We start from the raw sequence: 15,785 nt of genomic DNA, 5'->3' as shown, positions 1-15,785 counted from the left end.
GTTTTCCTTTTCCATAGGCAAGATGAGACTTTCACAGGGCTTGTTAACAGTAAACATGAAAAAATGCAAGTTCCCTGGGACTGGCTTACACAAAAACAGACAAAATGGAAAAATTTGGGCAGAACATTTGTCATGGATGGCCACTCCATAGAGTAACCCAGAATGGATGCTGGCTGGCTCCAATGAGTTGCCACCTGTGGTAGTTTAGGCTGGGTGCCTTCTGCTGCTACCACACGAGATACACCTTTGGTGCCCAGTGGGTGGACACAGGAAGCTGCCTATTTCATTCCCATAATGTCCTGCTCCCTATAAATCCATCTGCAAGGTCTCACACTTCCTCTTTCTTCCCTCACCGCTACCATGGGAGATGCTCCCTGTCTGGTGATGGAGGGGGGAGTTATCTCGAGGCCTTTTAGGCCTGGCCAGGCCTAATGCCAAGAGGAGAAGGGGGAAGGGCAACCTCAGATCTGGCCAGCTGAGATTAGCCTAACAGTGGAGGGGGGAGAAGAAAGAGACCTGGGGGTTTTGGGTGTACCCTCAGGTGGGGAGAGGGGAGTGTTGGGATGCTTCTGGGTATGCTTTGGGATCTCCTTTGTGTCACTGTGCTTGTGGCTCTCTGTAAAACACTCACTGCTTTTCCATTTAAACTTTCCACCACTTCTGCAGTCTGTTTGTCTGAGTCTTGTTTTTGATGCCCCAGTGGGAGACAAGGGAGAATCTGCCTTCCAACCCACACCACCACCACAGCAGGCAGGCCCTGCTTAAAGGAGAGGTGAAAAGAGGAGACCAAAGTGGCCATTGGAATGTGCTGCCCAGGGAGGTGGTGGAGTCACCATCCCTGGAGGTGTTCAAGGGGGGATTGGACATGGCACTTGGAGCCATGGTTTAGTTAGCCACGAGGTGTTGGGTGACAGGTTGGACTTGATGATCTCTGAGGTCTTTTCCAACCTTATTGATTCTATGAGTCTATGAAAAATTTGGGCAGAACATTTGTCATGGATGGCCACTCCATAGAGTAACCCAGAACGGATGTGGACTGGCACTGATGAGTTGCCACCACATCAGGCAGGCCCCACCACATCAGGCAGGCCCTCATTAGATGAGAGGTGGAAAGAGCAGACCAGAGTGGACACTGATGGACATTTTTGCTGTTGCAGCTCCCCAAGCAGTGTGAAATGTGCTCATTCTGTAACTAGTCGAGACAGTCCAAAATGCTAATTCTGATTTCTTCCTCCAAATGAATCATCTGCACTCATTAGACCTGCCACTTGCTATGCAACACCCAAGTGCCATGCAGACACTCTTAAAAACAAATGGAGAATGGAGAAATAAAGTGGCACCTAGAGAATTGTCTCTTGCAATAGATAGATGTTATGGTCCACTGCTTGATTTGTACCTTAAATGCCACAGCTGATTTGTATAGCTTGGACTCAGTTAAAAGAAACACCAGAATGAAAATCAGAGTCAGAGGGCTGCAGTGGTTATTCTCCTGCCCTCTGCACATCAAATGAAAATGGAGGGAGGGAGGGAGGGAAGGAAGGAAGGGGCAGGAAGGTGACAGCCAGTGTCCTGCTAGGGTTGTCACAGAATCATGGAATCATAAAGGCTGGAAGAGACCTCTAAGATCACAAAGTCCAACTGCCACACCTTGAGTGCTGTGTCCAGTTCTGGGCCCCTCAGTTTAAGAAGGACATTGAGACACTTGAAGGTGTCCAGAGAAGGGCAACAAGGCTGGGGAGAGGCCTTGAGCACAGCCCTGTGAGGAGAGGCTGAGGGAGCTGGGGTTGCTTAGCCTGGAGAAGAGGAGGCTCAGGGGAGACCTTATTACTGTCTACAATTACATGAAGGGAGGTTGTAGCCAGGAGGGAGTTGGTCTCTTCTCCCAGGCAACCAGCACCAGAACAAGAGGACACAGTCTCAAGCTGTGCCAGGGGAAGTTTAGGCTTGAGGTGAGGAGAAAGTTCTTCACCGAGAGAGTTGTTAGCCATTGGAATGTGCTGCCCAGGGAGGTGGTGGAGTCACCCTCCCTGGAGGTGTTCAAGAGGGGATTGGACATGACACTTGGTGCCATGGTTTAGTTAGTCATGAGGTGCTGGGTGACAGGTTGGACTTGATGATCTCTGAGGTCTTTTCCAACCTTATCGATTCTATGACTCGATGATTCAATCCATCACCACCATGGCCACCAAACCATGTCCCAGAGTGCCATGTCTACATGGTTTTTGAACATCTCCAGGGATGGTGACTCTACCACCTCCCTGGGCAGCCAGGGATGACCCTGTCTCTCCTTTACTGATGCAAAGCAGTAACAAAATCCAATTTAAATATCTGGCAGACAAAGTTAGCATCCAGGTAAGAAAATGAGCATCGAGAGTAAAGCTTGTGCACTGTTCCAACAGATGTTTCTGGACTGATTCTGAGAGTGATAGATGCTGTGGTAGCAAGAAGATACAACATTTAGAATAGAATAGAATAGAATAGAATAGAATAGAATAAACCAGGTTGGAAGAGACCTTCAAGATCATCAAGTCCAACCTATCACCCAACACCATCTAATCAACTAAACCATGGCACCAAGCACCCCTCCTCCTCAACACCTCTAGTGATGATGACTCCACCAACTCCCTGGTCTCCAGGCTGAGAGACAGAACACAGTTCACATTGTGAGCACATATCCAAAGGCACAGGCACAAAAGCAACAGCTTCTGCAGCCTTGAGCTACGTTGTTCATGGGTTGTGGTTGCAACCACATAAATTGAAGAGCCAGTGCTGACCTTCAAATCACAAACTGTTAGTCCTGGGTGTGCCTGCAGGGCATTCCTAAGAATTGAATTTCCCATTGTCCCCTTGATTATTTTTTTTTTGGCCATGCAATCTCATGAAACATACACCACATGTTTAAGAGTCTGATCTCCTTCCCTGTCCTAATATGGAAGCTCTGTTGACTCTGGATGACACAGGTAGGTCAAGAGACTCATATGTGAGCCTACCTTCCGGGGTGGACTGCTCCAGCGAAGCAGTCAGAGCAATTGCTGAAATACATAACTTAGGCACCAGCAGCAGCTGCCAGAAGATAACCCTACATCACCTGCTCCCAGGCAACCAGCACCAGAACAAGAGGACACAGTCTTAAACTGCACCAGGGGAAGTTTAGGCTTGAGGTGAGGAGAAAGTTCTTCACAGAAAGAGTAATTGGCCATGGGAATGTGCTGCCCAGGGAGGTGGTGGAGTCACTCCGAGGTCTTTTCCAACCTGGGTGATTCTATGATTCTATGGGACAAGCCAGGCTTTGGCAGGGTTTGCATCACTGCAGGCTCACAGCAGCTTCCTTTGTTTCCTGGTGGTAGCTAAAAGCCTTTGCAGCTCTGTTTTCTGCTATGGAATCATAGAATGGCTGAGGCAGCTGGGATTGTTTAGCCTGGAGAAGAGGCTCAGGGGAGACCTTATTGCTCTCTACAACTACCTGAAGCGTTGTTGTAGCCAGGAGGGAGTTGGTCTCTTCTCTCAAGCAGCCAGCACCAGAATGAGAGGACACAGTCTCAAGCTGCACCAAGGGAAGTTTAGGCTGGAGGTGAGGAGAAAGTTCTTCACAGAAAGATTGGCCATTGGAATGTGCTGCCCAGGGAGGTGGTGGAGTCACCATCCCTGGAGGTGTTCAAGAGGGGATTGGATGTGGCACTCGGTGCCATGGTTTAGTTAGTCATGAGGTGTTGGGTGATAGGTTGGACTTGCTGATCTCTGAGGTCTTTTCCAACCTTAGTGATACTATGAGAGAAATAAGCTTTTCCTTATAGAAAAAGTGCAGAGTGGATGCATTTGGCCAAAAGATGGAGCTGAGGAGTATCAAAAGCCGACTGCCCTTTTCTAATATGCATCTAGTCCTATCAGAAATAAAAGGTGCAGGGTTTGGCTTATTTAGGTGTGGTTTTTTTCCCATGACTTGCACTGGTAAAATGGAAGAAGTTTGTCTGTTGGGAAGGCAAGGAAGACTTTGAGGGAACTGAAAGCTGATGGGCTCACAGCTCAAGAAGCAAACTTCAGACTCTCTCTCTCTCTTAGAGTGTAGAAGACTTGCTTTAGGGCTTGCTTGTGTAGAAACAGCTCTCTGCTCTGCTCCTGAATTGCACATTAAAGTAACTTGGGCTGAAAGTGGTCTTTGCCTATGGTGTCTATAAACCTTCTCTTGGGAGGGAGTTCAGCTTACACTGTGAATTTGTGTGCTTCAGGATGCTCAAGGTCTGGATGCAATACAGGATGCTACCCTTATTGACGCTGCCTTCCAAGCTGGCAAGTTATCTGCTCTGTCTTGCTTTGAGTGTGATCTTTGCACAAATACCAGTAACAAAATACAGGGAGATGCTTCTCCCCAGCTCCTGCTTCTCTGCACTCAAGGCTGCTGGGGAGTGCTGTTCTTTCTACCTCTCTTCTATGTGTATGGGCGACCAGTTGACCTTAGGCAGAATAACCGAGGAACAGGCACCTCTCTGGAGAGGAAAGATGAACTTGGCTTGGTTTTTAACTTTGAGAGGCCTTTGAACTCACTTCAAAGGCAGATCAGGTTGGCCTGAAACGTCATGGCAGGCAAAGAGGAATCTCTCTTTGAAACAAGAAATGGGCTGCAAACTGTGACTCTTAGAGGTGGATTCTGGGGTGAACCTGTCTCTTTCCTTGTGCTGGGGGGAAGAAAGCACCCTCTGGTTATCAAAAAGCTTTCTGAGCATTGGGTCAGTTCATAGTCTCCCAAGGACAGTGATGCTGATAGAAGAGGCAGCTGCAGAACCAGAAAATGGATCTGTAGATGCTCAGGAATGCCTTAAGCAGAGGTTTGAGTTGTCCTTTCTAGACAATGAACTCCTGCCCCCAGAAAGCACTTACAGTTGCCTTTCACAGTGTTTGTCCTTAACCAGATTCCCTGCAGTATGTGACTGGTGAACAGTCTTTCCCCTCCTCTTGCAATAAAGTCTCCTTCAATTTATTAACTCCCTCCCAGCAGAAGGATGTTGGATGTTATCCAAATTGGGATAGCCTTAAGATGATGTTACTAATGTTGCTCCCATCCATTTCCTCCCCAGATCCCACCTTGGTCTTTCTGAGATACAGCAGGGTGGAACCAAAAGCAAAGGCATTTGTGGAAGTCAGAGAGCCAGGTGAGGCATTCCCAGCTTACCATGTGCAAACTGCTGCCATACCTTATCAGTTCTGAAAAAAGTACTCCTGAAGGTCCAGCAACAGTTTCTAGGGAGATCATTTGGAGCAATATGCTGAAACATCTTGGGGAGGAAGAGGGAAGAAACTTCCTGCTTCTGATGCTGTAACTAATTTCTAGGCCTTTTGTCTTTGTCCTGATGCTCAGGTCAGGACTCATGTGTGGGTTGGGAGAGGAATACCTAGTGTCAGATTTTATCTGGCTGAGAGGTGCAATGCAGAAGGGAGTACAAAAGAGCAGAAACCATGCCTGGTAGCTATTATGCACCAGTGTTTAACAGATAAAGGTCTTGGTTTGACTTCCAGGATGCTACAATCCAAGTGTGGCTCGGCTTGCTGGACTGTGAATAAAACTTGCTGTTGATAGTTTATATACTGCTGAATGGGAGCAGGTGTTGACAGGAGAGCCACAGAGGTCCTTTGCAGCACCTCCAGAGGAAGCTGCTAGGTGGGATGAAGCCTGCAGTGGCTAATGTGATGGGGAGCACAACTGGGGGGTCTGGATCTAATGCATGCACTGCACTGGATTTATTCTCAAGTGACAAAAGAAGGGAGTGCCATGAATGAAGGCTCCTGGAAGTGGTAAAAGCAATTTTAAACTATCCTTTCCTGAAGAATCCTTAGGGGTAGGCTATTTATACCCACAAAAGTTTTCATAGCATAGAGAATAGAATAGAATAGAATAGAATAGAATAGAATAGAATAGAATAGAATAGAATAGACCAGATTGCAAAAGACCTTCAAGATCATAGAGTCCAACCTATCACCCAACACCATCTAATCAACTAAATCATGGCACCAAGCACCCCATCCAGTTTCTTCCTAAACACCTCCAGTGATGGTGACTCCACCACCTCCCTGGGCAGCACATTCCAATGGCCAGTCCCTCTTCCTGTGAAGAACTTCTTCCTAACATCCAGACTAAACCTCCCCTGGTACAGCTTGAGACTGTGTCCTCTTGTTCTAGTGCTGGTTGCCTGGGAGAAGAGACCAGCAGTGGTGACTGGATCTTAGCAAAGTGCTTAGCAGTGTCGTCCCTAAGAGCTTTGTGTCTTCCTCAATGCTCCAAGACTCCTCTTCTAACATAGAAATTAGAAACACCACTTCTGCTGTAAAGAAGGCTCCTGTTAGAATTTGAAAACACAACTGCCAAGTGCTGTAAGTTTGAGGAAAACACAAAACAGCATGAGAGTTGCTAGCCAGAACTGGGAAAAAATGCTGGGATTAGTGGAGGAGCTATGGAGAAGCCTACGCACTGCTGCAGTGCAAGAGGCGCTGGTATTCCACGGTGGTGGAGAGATGAGCGAGTGAAGGCAGAGCAGGAGGCTGGGCTGGGGAGGACACTTGACATTTCTAGTTGTTGACAAAACAGAAGCTGCAAGAGGTTGAACGGAGTAGGGTGGAAGAGTCAGTTCTAAGGGGAAATAAAAACAATGGAGTGGGGGAGAAATGCTGGCCAGGCTGAGATCACAGTATCACAGTATAACTAAGGTTGGAAGAGACCCCAAGGATCATCAAATCCAACCTGTCCCAACAGACCTCACGACTAGACCATGGCACCAAGTGCCATGTCCAATTCTCTCTTGAACACCTCCAGGGATGGTGACTCCACCACCTCCCTGGGCAGCACATTCCAATGGCTAACAACTCTCTCAGGGAAACACCTTCTCCTCACCTCCAGCCTAAACTTCCCGTGGTGCAGCTTGAGACTGTGTCCTCTCATTTTGTGCTGGTTGCTTGAGAGAAGAGACCAACTCCCTCCTGGCTACAATGACCCCTCAGGTAGTTGTAGAGAGCAATAAGGTCTCCCCTGAGCCTCCTCTTCTCCAGGCTAAACAATTCCAGCTCCCTCAGCCTTTCCTCGTAGGGCTTGTGCTCGAGCCTTGTTGCCCTTCTCCTTTCTAAAGGTCTGCCAAAGGACACCTCTGCTACCTGGAGTGAGTGGTTAATGCCCTTACCTCCTTTCCTATTGCTCCACAGAGAGAAGGAGCTGGCATCATGCATGCCTGAGGCAGGAAAGAATCTTACTGTGCACCCTGGAGCAGCAGAATTTGTCAGCTTGCCTCTGACTGCCTAGCCCAGCTCTGAGATGCGGCTCAGCCAGGCTCGTGTTTGAGTTCAGCAGATGCTGCCTGTGAGCTTTGTAGAGGTGCACAGGGATAATCAGGATTTGGTTTCTGTTTGCTTGCTAATTTGAGCCCCTGCTGCGAGATTTGGATGTTTCTGAGGACTTGATATTAGCTTTAATAATTAAAAATGTATTTCAATGCTTAGTGAAGAAGATGCATGATCCATCCTTGAAGCCGCTCAGCAACAGCACTCATTAAGGCATGTATTAGTGCAGAAAGATACCCTTGCCCCAGCGTCCTCTTGGAATGACTATCCACTCATCTAAACAAGATAAAGGTCTTTACAGGCCTCCTCTGAGGCCAGAGGATAAAGCACTCAGCTGTGAAACAAGATTTCTTGGTTCTTTTCCTGCCTTCCACTCCGCAGTCAGTATGGATCTGAGCAACTCATTTCACCTGCTTCAGTGCCTCAGTTGCCCCACAGGTAAGATAAGCACAACAACACATAAACACTCTGGGGAAATGACTTTCAAGTGCTTAAGCTCATTAGAGGAAAAAATCAAAACAAGCCTTGCAGTGAATAAAAGGTGTCTCAGCCCCTTGTCAGTAGCTTATACTGAACAGTTCTTATACTAAACAGTTCCCATTGCCTTCTCAAAGCTGATGTACAGTTAGCTAAGTACACGTGGCACTTGAAGCCATGGTTTAGTAGTCGTGAGGTGTTGGGTGATAGGCTGGACTTGAGGTGAGGAGAAAGTTCTTCCCAGAAAGGGTGATTGGGCATTGGGATGTGCTGCCCAGGGAGGTGGTGGAGTCACCATCCCTGGAGGTGTTCAAAAATGGATTGGCCGTGGCGCTTGAAGCCATGGATTAGTAGTCATGAGGTGTTAGGTGATAAGTAGCTCTTGATGATCTCTGAGGTCTTTTCCAACCTTATTGATTCTATGATTCTATGATTCTATGATAGGGGAGAAAAAAGATCTTTTAGACCTATACCACCAGATGGTAGCCAAGTAGAGATGTTAAAATGCTACTATCTAGCTCAAAAGATCTAATTTAAGCAAAGCCTGGTAAAGTATTTCTGGTTACCCCTCAAGGAGAAAGAGGGCCTGCCAGTTCTGGGGCAGGATCTAATTCTGCTCTGTACCACGTGTGAATGGAGAACAGTGATACTTCATGTGTTCTATTATCATAGAATCATAGAATCAGTAAGGTTAGAAAAGACCTCAGAGATCACCGAGTCCAACCTATCACCCAACACCTCATGACTAACTAAACCATGGCTCCAAGTGCCACGTCCAATCCCCTCTTGAACACCTCTGGGGATGGTGATCCACCACCTCCCTGGGCAGCACATTCCAATGCCAAATTACTTTCTGTGAAGAACTTTCTCCTCACCTTGAGCTTAAACTTCCCCTGGCACTGTGTCCTCTTGTTCTGGTGCTGGTTGCCTGGGAGAAGAGACCCACCCCCACCTGGCTACAACCTCCCTTCAGGTAGTTGTAGACAGCAGTAAGGTCTCCCCTGAGCCTCCTCTTCTCCAGGCTAAACAACCCCAGCTCCCTCAGCCTCTCCTCACAGGGCTGTGCTCCAGACCTCTCCCCAACCTCGTTGCCCTTCTCTGGACACATTCAAGTGTCTCAATGTCCTTCTTAAATTGAGGAGCCCACAGCTGGATGCAGTACTCAAGGTGTGGCCTAACCAGTGCTGAGTACGAGGGCAGGATGACCTCCCTGCTCCTGCTGGCCACACTATTATTATTCCCAGAATCATTCACTGAATCTCTCAGGTAGCACCATTCTCCTCATGAGGAGAAACTGAAACAGGGTGGAGGAAGCAGGTATAAAAGGAGATGTTTTGGTCCACAGTGTAAGAGTTGAAGTGTTTCTTGTTCTTAGGATTGCATGCAGAACATTGAACTTCATACCTGAAGGGACAAGCCTGGGGTGGACCTGAGTGTGGGGTGGGCATAAAGGAAGCATAGATGAAAGGAAGATGAAGGAAGAAAAATGCATGTGGGTAAGATACTAAAGTGTGACTGAAAGTGGTTCCTGACAAAAGAAGAGAGTACTGGAGGAAAGATGAGGTTAATGGGAATGAAAGAACAGGAGAAAGGAGGAGGAATCGGCAAGGGTGAGGGAGCAGGTGACCGAGTGGGACAGCAAGCAGGGGGCACAGTCAAAGCATCTGAGTGCTCTCTGAAGAGATTGCCTATTTTGTTTCTGCCTTATTTTCTGTATGTGATCCTGCCTTAAAATGGCAGGAATGTGGCAGCACAGCACTGGCGCTCTGATTTATTAATTCCATCCCGTCCCACCAGCCCATAAAACAAAAGCATCTGTGTTTGCTCAAGAGGAGCAAATGAAGGGCCTCATTCACGTCAGAGGTGGAGAGGGAAGCTGGCAGATACAGGAAAGGCATCGGTGCCTCCTTCCTTTTCACCTTTGTGTGGATCTGGGCTGGGGGAAGGGCTGTGGCAGGGAGGGACACAGAGGATGGAGTATCAGGAGGGAGAAAGTTAAGATCATGCTGACGGTGTGTGCAGGAGAAAGTGGAGGGGAGGACCCAAGGAATGTGCTAGGCTGGGGCACCTCCAGTGGGGAAAGCACCCCAGCACTGCAGAGAGGATCCTTTGCTGTCACTTAGGCTTGCCCAGCACTCATCTCTGAGGTGGCCCTTTGTGCAGTTTTGCCCCAGTGAACGGCAGTCCTATTGCTGTGGTCACAGCCAGGGCTTTCATGGAGCGCAGCACTGTTGCTTCACTCAGAGCTATAAACATAACCATAAGAATAAAGTATATCTGTGAGCTGTAGGTGAGCTGTAGGATGAATTACCCCTTACAGCTGTTTGCTAGCATACTTTCAGGCTGAGGAAAGATCAGAGTGAGGTGAGTATTAACTACCCTACTTTAATGACTGGGGCATGAAGGGGATTGGAGCCAGCAGCTTCTGCTCCTGCCAGGCAAGGATGAAGTGTGCTGTTTCTAGCAAGAGGCGCCATGAGATTTTTGTCAGACACAGAAGACCTTGCTAACACCACATCTCTACCCCTGCCCTTAGAGACAATGTCTTTAGGAGCCAGGCTGCCCTGCCACACCACAGGAGGAGCTTCACTGCACAGGGAGCAAGCTGCTGCTGCCTGCCTGGGCCTTGGTTTTTCCCCTCCAAGTTCTCCCACACGAGGCTCGCTGAAGAGCAATCCCGCTTTGCTAGCAGAATGCAGTTCCCATGTGCCCTGCACTCCCACACGCAAACCCACCGTGAACTTGCAGCATGAGACAACACTGCTGCTCTAAAATCTTTTCTCCAGAGCTGGGATTGTCTGACTGCTAACTCTGTTCAGCTCCAAGTGATCCCAGCACTTTGCTTGGCTAGAGGCTGGCTGTACTGGGAATAAATGCCCTTGCTTTCCTTGCCAAGGGGCAATATCCAAAGAATAGGACAATACCATTTTCCTTTGTGATGCAGCATTATTCATAAACCAGCACCACACTCAGTTGCCAGGATGCTGGCATTCTGTTAAAATCCACAGCACAAGCAGGAGAAGCATCAGTGTAAGCACCACTGGATCAGCCCAAATCTCACCAGAACTTAACCTGAACCTGCTCCATCTGACAAGAATCAAACCTGTGAGAGCCAAGTGTCAGCACACGGTGTGGAAAACACTTATTTTTTTGCTTCTGCATGGAAATGAAATGGTTGTCCAGTGATCTCCACTGGGAGATGTCTGTTTCCTTTTGTCCTTTGTCCCTCACATTCATCAGTGCTGTGGGTTTTGGAAGTCATAAGAAATCCTCTGCTAGACAATTGTAAGAGGTTGAATCCTGAAGATTCAGAGCTATTTCAGATCAGCTGTCCTGTCCAGTGATGAATGGTCTACTATCCATCAAAATGTCTCCCCTTTTCCTGAATCCTAGGCTCAGCAACAGCAGCATCTTGTAGCAGCGAGTTCCATGAGCCACTAAGCACAGCACGGGAAAATACTTACTTTTATCATCCAATTGCTACCTTTCACATTGCCCACAATGCAATCCAGTTGCTCTACCCAGAAAAGCCAGGCAGAGAGGCATTTGTTTTCCTTCTTCCACATTGTTGATGGCTTTGTTTTTCACCCCAATGTCCCCCCTCGTTTGTCTCCCTGAGCCAACTACCCTGTATTAATGACTCTCTCTGTGCCTCAGGCATTAGTGGGATTACCTGCTCAGAGGGGGGAATGAACGACAAAGGAAATCTGAAGGTCCCTGTACTGGAGCTGTGGATCCAAGTTCTGTGCCACAGCCCTGGGAAGCTGTGTCTCCCGAGGAAACTAAGCTCACATTTTATGAACCTGAGGAACTTGCAGAGTGCAGTGTTTTTATCTCGGGGAGAAGGATCTCAGGCAGTCCCTCACGCTGCGCAGTGGAGGAAGCCAACAAGGCAGTTGATTGAACACTTGGGAACGCTGGCAAAGTAGATAAATTTGAGCTCTTAAGCAAAGACCTTTGGGAGCACTAATGTCACATGAGAGTGAGCTAGAAGAGACTTCAAGCTCTTAATTATGAGCTTGCAGAGCTTCAAACAGCATGAAAGGATAAGGGACCGAGTTTTCATGAATGTGTTGGCTCCTGGTCTGGGTGCAGTTTGGACACGTAACCCAACCTGGAAGTTGGGTCTGACCAGCAGCCCTTTCAAAGGGCTGGCTCTAGGCAGTCATCTACACCTGAGAGGAATTTGCAGGTACCCACAGGTCTCATCCACGTGCTCTGTTGATTAGACTCTTACAGTATTGGTCCGAGTCCTGTCAAGCTGAGCTGCTTCCCAGCAAGTGCTTCTCAAGAGATGCAGCGACCTTGCCTGGGAGACAGATGATGTGGGGATGTCTCAGCTGTGCCACCCTCATCTGCAGTGTCTCCCTTGTAAAGTGGGGATAGTCATTCTGACAAACAGCTCCCTATGTGGGCAGGGAGTGCTCTCAATCACGTATGCAGAGTACTCTGAGATCTCGGGATGGGAAGCAGCTCAGACGTGCATAATGCTTTGTGATTAGAGAGAAAGGCCAGGAGCAAAAAGGACAGAGGGAATCTGGACTACTTCAGGGCCCTGCAGGTGTGTGGGACCTGGCTTCCATGCTGGCTTATTACCACCTTTTTAGGCTTCTTCTTTTATTAGGAATAATTATATGCAAGGAGGAAGGGGACAGATATCATCTTTCCTGTGTACATCCTGCAGAATAATTGCAGAGGTTTCCCAGAGCAATTTTGCATACTCAGTAAAGGGCATCTTTAGGGACTATCAAATATCTCATCCCTTGTAGGCATGCATACAAAGGCTTGCAGCATACCTCAGGAGATCTCTTTATTGCTCCCAAATTTTGGGAATAGGAGAGAGAACTGAGAGTGCTCAAGAGCAGGAAGAAGAGGCCTTGGAAAAATGCTCTGGGAGGTGAATGAGATTGTGAGGTGGGTCCTCACAGCCAGGGCAGTAATGTTGCCTCCCAAGGCACTGGTGGGAAGCTGGGTGGCTGTGCTTGCAGAATCAGCATCCCAAGGGAGAGAAGCAGTGAGAAACAGGGGAGTGTGCAAGGCAGTGCCGCTAGCAGGTGATTCTTGTGGTGAAGAGGGGAGGAAAAACATCTGGGGGTATGGCTGGGGAAAATCCACTCCAGGCTCCTGCCAGCAAGCTGCCTGCTAGGTATGACTTTGCTCTCAGCCACTAAGGTCATCTCCTGGCCTGCTGCTGAAGCAGAGGTAGGTTCCCTGCCAGAAAGCACCTCTACTGGTGCTTCACAGGCAAGAAGAAAGGATGCTGGGTACACAGGAGATGCAGCGTTCAGCTGTCAAGTACCATCTTGGACACCTTGCATAGAAGATACCATTAGAGGACACAAACACTGTTCAGAAAGAGGTTCTCAAATCACATGAAAGAAAGAAAGAAAGCTAAAGAATGTGAATTTAAGGGCTATACAATTTGGAAGTCTATTCTGTGTCGCATACATTTAGCTGCTGCACAGCTTTGTGCAGCTCCCTAGGCAACAGCCTTCCCAAATGACACCGCAACAAAGCCCCAAGGTGTGGGAACCTCTCTGGTTAGAAAGCTCTGCCACAGGAGCAAGTATTCTCAGCCCAAATGCTGAGTGTCTGGTGAGCATCTTGTGAGCCAGGCTGAAGCCCTTTGCTGCAAAGGTGTCCACATCTCAGCCCTGATCTGTCAGCTGGCTGCTTTGCTTTGGGATTACAAGGTTGCCTAAATGGTTTATCAATCATTGTAATTATTGTTATTATTATTACTGCTACACTGAAAATGTCAAGGAAGCCACAAGCTTTAATTTGATCTCACCCAGTTCCTGAAGCACCCGACACGACGTGTCAGCTGCTCAGCATCTACCTCTGCACATCATCTGCCCTGCGGAGCCTTAACTCAGCACAGCCTGAAGTGCTTTGAAAGCAGATAATGAAGTTGGTCCAGGGAAGGAGGGAAGTGAGGAGTCACTGCCACCAGCCTCCTGGCCTTGCACTGCCCCAGCACAGCCAGACCTCAGCCACCAGTGCCCCAGGTGTGCCCACTAACTGATAGCTTCCAGGAAGCCTCGGAGCAGGCATCGACCGAAAGTGATCCTGGCCCCTGCATCCTGCTTCAAGGCATGGAGAGAAGGGGATTGGCAGCATGCACAGCTGCAAACAGATGTGCCACAGTCTGTCACACACAGCTCTGCCAGTGGACCCTTCCTGCCTTGTAACCTTCTCTATAAACCTGAGACTGATCTCCCCATCATCTACCTAGGTGTCTCATTTTGGAGCAACGATGGCCTCCCTTCTGTGAGCATCCCATCCCGCTTGTTTTTGTGTACCCATCTCCTAGCTTGCTCTGTGGCCCCTGCTCCTTGCCCTACCTAAGGCTGTTTGGCAGCCCAGGGATGCACAGCACAAACCTCACCATCTTTTTTTCCCCCTTTTGCACCAGGTGAAGTTTGAGCCTGACCAAAGGTGGGCACTCAGACTCATATGTGAAGCCACTTTTTCTCTGCTATGCTCTCTGTGTTCATGCTTTCCACAAGGAGGCCTTGTCTGGATCCAGGAAAGGAGCTGAAAGCACCTGCAGAAGCTGAACCTCTGGTAGGTTCACTCTCTGAGCCGTGCAGGCTTGAAGTTGCCAGCTGGGTATTTATTGCTTGCCATTGCTGCTCTGCTAAGGGATGCTTAGTGCTGCCCCACTGATCCAGACAGCCTTTCTCCCAAGTGTGCACAGAAACTGCCCTTGGCAGGTATTCCTGGGGAGTTATTGAGGAACCAGCTGCTTCTCTGGCTGTCTTATCAGGAGGGTCACACTAGATGATCTCCAGAGGTCTCTTCCAATCCTTACTATTCTGGGATTCTCTCCACATTTTCAGCACCTGGACCGGGGACGGGAGGTGGGATCTGCATTATTCCTCTCACAGCACTAGCTGCTGAGCCTACTTCTCCTCCTGTCCTGGCCCCGGGCTGGATGGGTGAGTGGCAGCAGGACAACGAATAAAAGTACTTCCCAACTCACCTAGGAGCATCCGCCCTAAACTCTGCTCCAGAACAAAACAGCAAGTGCATCCCTCAGACAAGGCAAGAGTGAAAACGGGTTGAGACCTTCCCCAGATGCACCTCTGCGGAGCTCCTCACGGGGATGCCTGCTCGGTGTTGGCTCCCACCGGGGCTGCGTGTGCCTGCACACAAACCCTGTCACCCACCCTGTGCTCCGGCTTCCCAGGATCTGTCTCCAAAAGGCACTATGAAACGTTTTGGGGGTTCCCGGGACCTGCGTTTTGGTAACCCGGCTGGAGATCGTGGCAGCGTTGGGGTGGACAGACACCAGGGGATATTTCCCCACAGCTGGAAAATTCCAGTCTGGGAGTGGGATGTTTCACCTCTGGAAGATCCCCGGGCCGGGTTACGGGGGGGTCTTGGGGTTCAAGGACACGGGCTTCCCGGGAATCGCCAGGGCACTGAGCACAGATGAAGTTTGGGGTAGTCGGCTGATGGTCGCCGGGCAGGGTACCCCTTCCAGAACCCAGCACTGGGCACCTCGGGGGGACCACAAGGTCACCCCTTCATCCCCGACGCTCTCCCCACCCCCCAGGAAGAAAAAACCAACCAAACCTAAACCCCGGCACCTCAGCACGGGGGGAAATCCCGCTTACCTGGCGAGATGCGCCGGTCAGGGCGGAGATGCTGGGGCACCGACCACAGGGCTGCACTGCACCGGGGGCTGCTGGGGGAGCATCAGGCGAAGGTGTGTCCTCACAGCCGCGCTGGGACCGGGACCGGCCCCGGGACCGGCCCGTTCGTACTACCGGCGGATGGAGGCGGCCGCCTTCAGACAGCGCCGGCGATGCGGTTACGCGCGGCGCGGAGCCGATTTAAGGCCACCCTTGTGCCGGGGGTGGGGGGAGCGCCGAGGGCCGGCTCCTGCGCGCCGCGCATCCCGCGGGGCTACCTTAAAGCCGCGAACGGGCGAGAGCGGAGCCGGCGAGAAGCAAACCGGAGGGTGGGGAACGGGGGGTAGC

General features: G+C 49.6%; 1 protein-coding gene across 4 annotated transcripts in view; it reads right to left on the bottom strand.

Annotated features, from left to right (window-relative positions):
• The window catches only part of LOC104298666 (galactosylgalactosylxylosylprotein 3-beta-glucuronosyltransferase 1), a 37,961-nt gene extending 22,380 nt beyond the window's left edge, over window positions 1-15,581 (bottom strand). The window contains exon 1 of one of the 4 annotated variants that reach the window (XM_009898756.2): window positions 15,420-15,581. The gene's annotated coding sequence lies outside the window, so the exon portion shown is untranslated. The remainder of the gene's footprint in view (window positions 1-15,419) is intronic. The other 3 variants (XM_054163226.1, XM_054163227.1, XM_054163229.1) reach the window with 3 other exon arrangements.
• Window positions 15,582-15,785: the final 204 nt, after the last annotated feature.

This window comes from Dryobates pubescens, chromosome 8 (genome assembly GCF_014839835.1).
Source record: "Dryobates pubescens isolate bDryPub1 chromosome 8, bDryPub1.pri, whole genome shotgun sequence".
In the NCBI taxonomy this organism is placed as follows: domain Eukaryota; kingdom Metazoa; phylum Chordata; class Aves; order Piciformes; family Picidae; genus Dryobates; species Dryobates pubescens.
Note: the sequence above shows the minus strand (reverse complement) of the source record. Positions and strands in the feature narration are given on the sequence as shown.